The 10,751-nt window shown below is 46.6% G+C and overlaps 1 long non-coding RNA gene across 1 annotated transcript; it reads left to right on the top strand.

Annotated features, from left to right (window-relative positions):
* The first annotated feature begins 389 nt into the window (after positions 1 to 389).
* Positions 390 to 1,500, top strand: LOC119776489. The gene is made up of 3 exons (XR_005279785.1): positions 390 to 532; positions 602 to 734; positions 1,119 to 1,500. It is a non-coding gene; the product is annotated as an uncharacterized LOC119776489 (long non-coding RNA).
* The last annotated feature ends 9,251 nt before the right edge of the window (positions 1,501 to 10,751 follow it).

Genomic DNA, 10,751 nt, shown 5'->3' with positions numbered 1-10,751 from the left:
TAATAGTTTTATAAGACAGTTTTAACATAAACCAATGAACAAATAAACCACACAAACCTAATGGAAAATCTAAACCCTATCAATAAACTCCAGAACAAGCATTACCAATGGCCAAAAAGGTCTTATCTTAAGGTTAATTCCAGAAAACAATTTTCTTTTTCTCTTGTGCTTTGGAAAACTTCTCAATTTAATTTTCTAATATGACCATGATATAAGAATCATTACTGACAGTCCCAAAATCTCACTAAAAGATATTAGAGGGTAGCCAAAGCAAATGTATTAGGTGGTCACACACTTAGAAACCAGGAATTCTGGAAAAAATTGTTGCATTACCTTATCTTGAAATGATACAAAATCTTAGTGTGGCAGTATGCCCTGGTGGGCTTTGAACGCACCACACGGGTGCCTAATTCTAATTGGTTGTGGCGCTCGCTGGTTGCCTGTGTATATAAGGGGCCCTCCCTCACCGGGTTGACATTGCATTGTTCTCCTTCCGGTTCAGACCTCTGCGTTTGTTGGTGCTGCACGCCAGGTAAGGCAGGCTTCTTCTCTCTCGAGCAAGTTTATTACTTTTGATTTATTTTCATTTTTTGTATAACAGCTGCAAATGAATGCATGCACTTAAACAATGCGCTTAACGGCATACTGATTGTGGACCAATCGTCCTTCGGACTGCCAGTACAAGCTTCCCACGCTTTCCTCCCTGTAAGAGGCACTACTTAAAGAGCTCAGTGGTAAGCACAGTGCTAGTTTTTGCATGCTTTTAGATTCTGTTTCTAATATTTATTTCTGATAGCCGCTGCTGTTTGTCCTGAGCCGACTGTTCGCCTGCGTTGTTCGCCTGTCAGCTGGGTTATCTGTCAGCTGCCTATCTGCCGTCCTGTTGCTGGCTTCATACCTGCCGCCCCGGCCGGCATAAAGCTGTGACTTCTAACACTCGTCCAGCGTGGCTGATTGGCGATCAGCTCGGACTTACTCTTTTGGTGCTGCGTGAGTGACGTCCGCCACAGCGGATCGGTTCCTCCCAGGATGGGCCTTAATTCTGGACTATACTGCTGTTAAATTGTGGACTGAACTGTATTATGAGAATTGTACTCTGAATGTTGTTTTTTTTACAGGAACGGTCAGCTCGTGGTGTTGGTGGTGGACTTCTGGGTGGTGGTTCCTCTTCTGGTTTGGTGCATGATTTTCTTTTGCTTTGCCTAGTTCTGTTTGCTGTGTTTATTTTTTTTCTTTTTTGTACCCTACCCTGAATTTCACTCCTCACAGAGTTACGCTTGAAAAAATTTTTAAATGTGAGGTTTTAATTTAGTCTTTTTGAATTAAACTAAAAGTTGTATAATAAAAGAGTTGAATGGTGAGATTGTCTCAAGCCTCATCTGTAGCGGGTCTGTGTGCCTTAATGGTAACATTTTAAGCGGAGTCATTAAAATCTATTAAATCTTTTCTTACCTGGTGTTTCTAAATTGAAGTTACCCAAATCTTATCACACCGCTCCCGCCACATTTTGGCGTTGCTGGTAGGACGGTTTACAGTTGTGAGGCTGAGACTCTTCTCTGTTTTATTGCATTTTTGTGACAGTTGTGTGCAAGCAGTAATTTTTTTTTTTTGGTGTGTTAAGGACAAACAGCAGCGGTTCATTTGTTTTTTTTTAGCTGATCATTTGTAGTAATGGAGGAAGAGCTACTGGAATTGAAGACCCTGATTGCTCAATTAAAGGCTGACAATGAGAAGCTGCGTGCAGAGCGCTCACCTTCCACATCTAGCTCCAGTGCCGGGCCGTCTTCAGCTTCTGCACCCCCCACTGCCCAAATAATGGACAGGTTAGTGTTTGTCCCACGCGATCGTAAGTGTCCTATGTTTAGGGGACGGATGGGGATAAGTGTGAGCGAGTGGGTTGAGGAGGTGCAGGCATGTATGCGGGCACGAAATTTGTCAGCAGCAGATCAGGCCTTCTTTTTGTACGACCATTTAGAAGGAGAGGCTAGGGATGAGATCAAATATCGCTCTAGTCAGGAACGAGGGGATCCAGCTAAAATCATTTCTATCCTCAAGGAGCTTTATGGATGTAATGAGTCACATGTTGCATTACAGGAGGCCTTTTTCTCCAGAAAGCAATTGGAAGGGGAAACATTACAAGAGTTCTCCCTTGCTTTGATGAGCCTCATGGAGAAAGTAAAAACACAGGCTCCTAGGGACATGCCAGATGCTGAAGTTCTCTTGCGTGACCAGTTCATAGAATATGTCCTTGATGGTGCACTCCGTCGTGCGCTAAAACAGTTTGTTCGTCTGAAACCGGCAGCAACACTGCTTGATGTCAGAGGTGAGGCAATGAGGTGGGAATTAGAGGGTTTGCCAGCTAGTTTGAGGGGCCGGAGTAACTCTCTGCCTTCAGCGCCCAGTTTTCAGTTTGCGGTGCGTGGTGGGTCACCAGCAATTGCTAGCCCCACTGGGGGAGAGATTAATGAGATAAAAGAACTGCTAAAACAGCAACAGGAGCAGCTTAATCAGCTTGCACAAAGCATTACTCTCCTCCAAACTGCACAAGAGCGTAGCCGCTCTCAACGTTACAGTCCTGTTATATGTCGACGATGCCAACAACCCGGACATATTGCTAGGGAGTGCAGGGCACCACCTGTGCCCTCCAATCAGCCATCAGGGCAGCGTGGGGGAAGCCAGCTTCCGGAAAACTAGCGCCCACCGTGTTGCAGAGCCACAGCTCGGGTGGGGTATCCATAGGCTCAATGACTGGGTTGTGTTCAGAAGATGCACCTAAATTAATTGCTTCTTGTCCGCATATTGAAGTGAACATGGGTGGAGTGAAGGTGCCTTGCCTAGTTGACACTGGTTCAATGGTGTCCACTATTACAGAGAGCTTCTTTATTGAATTTTTTGAGCCTTGGGGCGAAGAGCGTTTGAGAGCTTGCCACTGGCTACAGCTAAAAGCCGCCAACGGTCTCCCTATTCCTTACATCGGCTATTTGGAAGTCTCTATTGAACTGTGCGGCAAGTTGATGCCCCACTGTGGAGTGCTGGTAGTGAGAAATCCCCCAGATAGTGGTTCAGCTTCAGTACCTGGCGTGTTAGGGATGAACGTCATAAATAAGTGTTACCAAGAACTATTTGGACAGCATGGCAATGCTCTGTTTAATACTACCCCTGCTGCATCATTTCCCAAACCATTGGTTAAGGCCTTGCAGAAATGTCATGCAGCTGAAGGACAGCACACTCCTAAGGAGCCTAGTAAGGTTAGGGTGCAGGGCAGGAGGGCCTGCCGCATTCCAGGAGGTGTAATGAAGATTGTGCCGACTACCTGCTGTGAGCAATACTCAGGTACCACTGTCTTGTTCGAACCATCAGAGTCTGGCTTACCAGTTGGTTTGTTAGCATCTCCTGCTTTAGTTCAGGTGGTTCGGGGGAACTGCTTATATCCCAGTGGTGAATGTGGGCGTCACTGATGTGCTGCTTTACCCTCGTACCACTGTGGGATCTTTAAATAGTGTTGGCGTGGTGAGTCTCCCCGCGGGTGTAACTGAAGTCCCATTTTCTGTAAATGTGTCTTCCCAAACAGTTGCTGCTCCTGTCTTAGATGGGATCAAGACAATTGATTTATCACCTTTGCCAGAGGAGGAACAGTGTCAGGTGCGAGCCCTGTTGGGTAAATACACTTCGGTGTTTGCCACTAATGATCAGGATTTGGGTTGCACCAACCTGATCAGCCATGACATTCCCCTTCTTGATGACGCTCCCGTTTGGCAGCGTTACCGTCGGATTCCTCCATCAGAGTATGAACTTGTGAAGGAGCACATAAATCAGCTGTTGGCAGCAAATGTCATTAGGGAAAGTTCCAGCCCCTATGCATCACCAATTGTGATTGTTCGCAAAAAGGATGGTAGCATTAGGCTTTGTGTTGATTATCGTCAACTTAACATCAAGACACGAAAGGACGCTTTTCCACTCCCTCGCATTGAAGAGTCCCTTGATGCTTTGACAGGGGCCCGGTGGTTTTCCACTATGGATTTGGCCAGCGGGTATAATCAGGTTCCTGTCACAGCAAGTGATCGCCATAAAACCGCTTTTTGTACACCTTTTGGGCTTTTTGAGTGGAATCGCATGCCTTTCGGCCTATGCAATGCTCCGAGCACTTTCCAGCGCTTGATGCAGCGCATTTTTGGTGACCAGCAATGCCAATCCCTTTTGCTATATTTAGATGACATTGTTGTCTTTTCATCTTCTGTGCAGCAACATCTTGAGAGGTTGGATGTGGTGTTAGGACGGCTTCAGAAGGAGGGCCTTAAAGCTAAGCTTAGTAAGTGCCGTTTTTTCCAGCAGAAGGTGCACTACCTGGGTCATGTGATTTCTGACCAGGGAGTAGCCACTGACCCCGCTAAAATTGAAGTGGTAGCAAATTGGCCTGTGCCCACCACGGCCACTGAGTTGCGTTCCTTTTTGGGATTTGCTAGCTACTACCGTAGGTTTGTGGAAGGGTTTGCTAAGATGGCTGCCCCCTTGCATCGTAGAGCAGCGGAGCTAACGAGTAAAGAATCTAAAAAGAAGGCTGCCCGGAGTATTGTTGGAGCCTGGACTGAGGAGTGTCAACAGAGTTTTGAGGCCATTAAAACCAAGCTCACCTCTGCTCCAGTCCTTGCTTACGCAGATTTTTCCCTCCCTTTCATCCTAGAGGTGGATGCAAGCCATAGTGGTTTGGGAGCGGTCTTGTCACAAGAACAAGGGGGGAAGATAAGACCCATCGCTTTTGCTAGCCGCGGGTTAAGACCTAGTGAGCGGAATATGTCAAATTACAGCTCGATGAAACTGGAGCTGTTGGGCCTGAAATGGGCAATGACAGAAAAATTTAGAGATTATCTGTTGGGCCACAGATGTATTGTTTATACAGACAATAATCCTCTGAGCCACTTGGATTCGGCTAAGCTTGGAGCAGTGGAGCAGCGCTGGGCAGCCCAGCTTGCTTCCTTTAACTTTGAGTTAAAGTATCGACCTGCTAAATCCAATCAAAATGCTGATGCTCTGTCTCGTAGGCCGTGGCCGGCTCCATCGGAAGTGACTTCTTTGGTTTCAGGTACTCTTGTGCCTCAGCCATTACAGCTAGCTGTGCAGAGTGAGCAAACGCAAACCATCCAGTCCTCTGTAACTGTCTTTCCTGCTCTTGCCCCTGGTGATCTCTATGTCCTCCAGCAGGCTGACCCGGTCCTTCAAGAAGTTCTTGTCTTTTGGCAGAGAAAAGAGCGGCCAAATCGGACTGAGCGGCAAGGGCTTTCACAATCGGCTCTTGCATTGCTAAATCAGTGGGATCGCCTGACTGAGTTGGATGGGCTAATGTATCGGCGAGTGTTCCGTCCAGATGGTGGTGGGGAAGTGCACCAACTTCTCCTGCCAAAGTCCCTCACCAAGGATATCATGACCCAGGTCCATCAGGAACATGGGCATCAGGGAGTGGAAAGAACCTTGGCTTTGCTACGGTCTCGCTGTTATTGGCCAGGTATGTCACAGGAGGTTGCAGATTGGTGTAAAACCTGCAAGCGGTGTCAGGTTGCTAAGGATAACCAGCCACCTGCTCGTGGCTTTATGGGCCATTTGCTTGCATCAAAACCAAATGAAATTTTGGCAATCGATTTTACTTTGTTAGAGCCAACTCCATCTGGTATAGAAAATGTATTGGTGATGACTGATGTGTTTTCCAAATATACGTTGGCTGTCCCAACTAGGGATCAGCGCGCCTCCACTGTAGCGCAGGTCCTGGTCACTGAATGGTTTGCAAAATTTGGAGTACCAGCACGCATCCATTCAGACCAGGGCCGCAACTTTGAAAGCACTCTGATCCAGCAGCTGTGTGGTCTGTATGGGATTGTTAAATCTCGTACCACACCTTACCATCCAGCTGGTAATGGCCAATGTGAACGTTTTAATAGGACGCTTCACAACCTGTTGAGAACCTTGCCCACGTCCCGGAAACGAGACTGGAGCGTTTGTTTACCCCAGTTGCTTTATGCATATAATACCACCCCTCATCAATCAACTGGTGAGTCACCATTTTTCTTAATATTTGGTCAAGAACCACGTCTTCCAGTTGACTTTTTGTTGGGAAGAGTTGAAAACCCAGTTCAGGGAACTGTTCATGAGTGGGTCAAAGAACATCAGACTCGCTTGCAAATAGCATTTGAGGGTGCTAGAGAAAAGTTGAAGACTTCTGCTGGACGCAGAAAGGCTAATCATGATAGAAACATCAAAGAAGCTCCTCTTAAGGAGGGCCAGTTTGTGTTGATCCGAAACTTGGGGAGCAAAGGTCGTCAGAAATTTCAGGATTTGTGGAGTTCAGTGACGCATGTAGTTGTCCAAGTCCCAAGGGAGGGTGGTGTAGTGTATTCAGTGGCACCAGTTCATGACCAGACCAGGGTAAGGAGGGTACACCGCTCTTTGCTGAAGGTCCTGATTGGTGCTAATGCACCCAATTCAGTTCCTGTTGAGGGTGCATCTTCTGAGTATCACTCCATTTCAGAGGACGAGCTGTCTCTGGAGGGTGATTTGTTCTTGAGGCCTTGGCCTCAGGAGCAGGTACCACCTGCCTCACCTGCCGCTGTGGTTTCTGATGCTGGACCAGCTGTGGTTTCTAGCGCTGTCCCTGGGGCTTCAGGACCTGCTGTGGCTCCTCCTGGTATGACCTTGAATCAACCTACCTCATTAGCAGTGGTTTTAACCCGGTGGAGAGTTGAGTCACCAGCGAGGTTACTGTGCGCAGATCAGCACGAAGATCAACTGCTGGCCAGCATCATAATCTCCATCATCTTCCAAGACACGTAGTATAAGAGAGATGCCTTCATCTAGTACCATGTTGCTGATATTTCGGACCTTGGTGTTATGTTTGGATTCTCATTGCCGGGGCGTCGATGCAGTTTCGGGGGGTGGAATGTGGCAGTATGCCTAGGTGGGCTTTGAACGCTACCACACGGGTGTGCCTATTTAATTGGTTGTGGCGCTCGCGGGTTGCACTTAGTGTATATTTAGGGGCCCTCCCTCACCGGGTTGACATTGCTTTGGTTCTCCTTCCGGTTCGACCTCTGGTTTGTTGGTGCTGCACGCCAGGTAAGGCTGGATTCTTCTCTCTCGAGACTAGTTTATTACTTTTGATATTATTTTCATTTTTTGTATAACAGCTGCAAATGAATGCTGCACTTAAACAATGCGCTCTTAACGCCATACTGATTGTGGACCAATCGTACCTTCGGACTGCCAGTACAAGCTTCCCACGCTTTCCTCCTGTAAGAGGCACTACTTTAAAGAGCTCAGTGGTAAGCACAGTGCTTAGTTTTTTGCATGCTTTTAGATTCTGTTTCTATTATTTATTTCTTGATTAGCCGCCATGCTGTTTGTCCTGAGCCGGATCCTGAATTCGCCTGCGTTGTTCGCCTGTCTGCTGGGTTATCTGTCAGCTGCCTATCTTTTTTTGCCGTCCTGTTGTGGCTTCCATACTGCCGCCCCCGGGCCCGGCATATTAAAAGCTGTGACTTCTAACACTAGTCCTAGGTGGCTGATTGGCGATCAGCTCGGACGCTTACTCTTTTGGTGTCTGCGTGCGTGACGTCCAGCCACAGCGGATCGGTTACTCCAAGGATGGGCCTTAATTCTGGACTATACTGCTGTTAAATTGTGGTCTGAAACTGTATTATGAGGATTGTTACTTGAATGTTGTTGTTTTTACAGGAACGGTCAGCTCGTGGTGTTGGTGTGTGGACTTCTGGGTGGTGGTTCTCTCTGGTTTGGTGCATGATTTCTCTTTTGCTTTGCTTAGTCGTTTGCTGTGGCGTTTATTTTTTTTCTTTTTTGTACCCTACGCCCTGAATGGTTCTACTCCTCACTAGAGTTACGCTTGAAAAAATTTTTAAATGTGAGTTTAATTTAGTTTTTTGATTAAACTAAAAGTTGTATAATAAAAGAGTTGAATGGTGAGATTGTACTCAGCTCATCTGTAGCGGGTCAGTGTGCCTTAATGGAAAACAATTTAGCGGATGAGCTCATTAAAATTATTAAATCATTTTCTAAAGGTTATACTACCAATACTAACCCAAAAACAAACTATCACTAATTTTTAATATTAATTCTTAAACCTAATATCTTTATCTCAAACATAAAAAATCAAAAATACCTAATATATCCTTCTACAAAAAAAAAAAATTATATAACCTTCCCCTCCTCTAACAAATAAAAAAAAACTATCAAAATATCCATTCTTCCTTACATTCCAATCCTCATCATACCAACCTTTCATCCCATCTCCTATTATCTCTCTACAACCATACTATTTTACCCTAAATCCATCCCACCATTCCTTAACTATACATACCCTTCATACCTAAAATACACTTTTCTTTATTACCTTAATAACCCCCTATCTAAATCTTCTTATCCAACCACGCACTCCTACTCTCTGTCTTCCCACCCACTACTACGCTCCAGTCATCCTCTCACATAATAACCACTATCATCATATGTCCACGTGCTACCACAACTCACTCCATCCCACCTTTGACTGTCCTGTCCCACCTAACAGTCTCCCTAGATAACCCTCTTACATGAACAACTGCCTTCTCACCCACTATATCGCAGCAGTCATACTCATCCCACACTCGATACCATCACAATATATCACTCCCATCAATCCTACCCTGAACCCAATCATATACCTGTAGTCTAACCTCATGTGTCAACTCAGTCGATGCGAGATCCATTAGTCATACTCACCACACCCAGAGATATTAAATCAAACTCCACCAATTCCGTTTTCCCTAGACACCATCACCACACCTACTCCCAAATCATCTCCAACACCCTACACCCCCACCTTCACCCCTTTCCCATCTCCCTCTTCATCCATACCTAATGGGTTCATATACCCCCCCCACTCCCCCACCCCCACACCCCCACACACATAAACTCACTCCTCTCCTCTCCTCCCCCACTACCTATTACAAAAAACACCCCCTAAATAATACTCAACCCTCCTCCCCTCCACCAACCAGTGTACATACATCAACTCACCCTCATATCGTATTCTTCCAATATTATTTCCAAAGCACTTGTCTGAAATGCACAACTCAACTAATCTTGACCTCTCATTCTACCAGATAGACCATCTCCCACACCACATCTTATCCCCTAACTCTCAACTACAGTCTCGCTCAGTAGTCCCCTACCCACTCCTCTCCCACATAACTTGCATCTCTTCCCCCCCCCCGCTTAAATTCCGATTGTCCCCCTATTCTAAACGTCCACACCCCCCACCACCACCGTCCCCACCGCCCGCTCTCTCCCCTGTGTCGCAGAAATCAAATATCTGATCGTGAACCTCCTGCCCCATTCACTGTACAGAAACTGTGTGTTGTATCCCCTTCTCCTCAACCACCTCAATCCCCCCCTCCAACCAACACCACCCCCCATCCCCTCTCTATCTCCTCAGACACCCCTAACCCCACTCACACCCTTGTGATATCACCCCCGCTCCCCAGGTCTACTCACTTTTCTGTGTAGACTGTCTTATCCCATATACCCTCCCTATATACACGAAGAAAGATATGTAAATCTCCGCACTCGCCGCAGAGATAGAGATCCTTTCCCCACCCCAATATCCACAGCCTCAAATATCCAACACTCCAATCCAAATTTCCTCTTATTTTTTCCTCCCTCAACCTGTGCCTGTGTCACCCATATCTCCCCCCCCTTATATCTCTCCCCCCTCACTTATTTTACACAATTCTCCCCACCCACATCATTTAATATACCTCATCACATCCCCCCTCACCACTCTCACTCTGCACTCACTCGTACTCCAATTAATCATATCCCCTTTTTATGTGAGTATGTGCAACCTTTTCACCAATCCGTCCGTATCTCGCTCCAGCTCATCGGCTCAAGATATAGAGAGAGCGCCCCCCAACCACAATTACTCTCTCAACAACAAAATAAAATTTATGAGCTATTTTCGTAATATCTCTATGATATCATTTCCATTCCCTCACCAAGACCCCTCCCTCCACCCCACCACCGGCCCACCCGCCCCCCAACCTTAACCTCCCCCTCATTCCTTAACTCTGCCTATTTGGAAATCTCTTCTCTTGACTGAGCGCTCCAAGTTGCTGCCCACTGTTGTGAGCCTCCAGCTTGAATCTATACCGAAATCCCCCAGATTGCGAGCGACTTCAGTTTCTAGTACCTGGAGTGTTAGGGTGAACGTCATAAATAAGTGTTACCAGAATAATTTGAGACAGCATGTGCAATGCTCTGTTACATACCTACCCCAGCACTGTCCATACCAAAATCATCATCATGATGTGTATGTGTGCTAATAAGGTGCCTTAGACCCAGAAATGTCATCGCCCAGCTCCCCCTGAAGGACCGCCATACCTCCCCCTATCGCCGGCACCTATCGTAAGGTTTAGGGTGCCCAGGGCGCAGAGAAGCAGGAGTCATTGCCGCCCCATTTCACAGGCTTCCCCGGAGATGGATTGTAGCTCAGACGAGTAGCGGCAAGACATTGCTCACATCCGAGACCCCCCATACATAGAGCGCGTGTCACACCCGACTCTCATTGCACTCGACTAGAGAGATAGCATAAGACTCTTAGTCGTATAGGGTGTAGTGCCACTAGTGAGTACTGTAGTTGTTGGATTCACTGATTTGCGATAGAAACATCAGATTCTGGTTTGTAGGTACGCGTTTGGTGTGAGATGTTGCATTCA

Source organism: Cyprinodon tularosa, unplaced genomic scaffold, assembly GCF_016077235.1.
Source record: "Cyprinodon tularosa strain WSP-4 unplaced genomic scaffold, ASM1607723v1 ctg939, whole genome shotgun sequence".
NCBI classification, from domain to species: Eukaryota; Metazoa; Chordata; class Actinopteri; order Cyprinodontiformes; family Cyprinodontidae; genus Cyprinodon; species Cyprinodon tularosa.
This window is presented reverse-complemented; position numbering and strand designations above follow the sequence as displayed.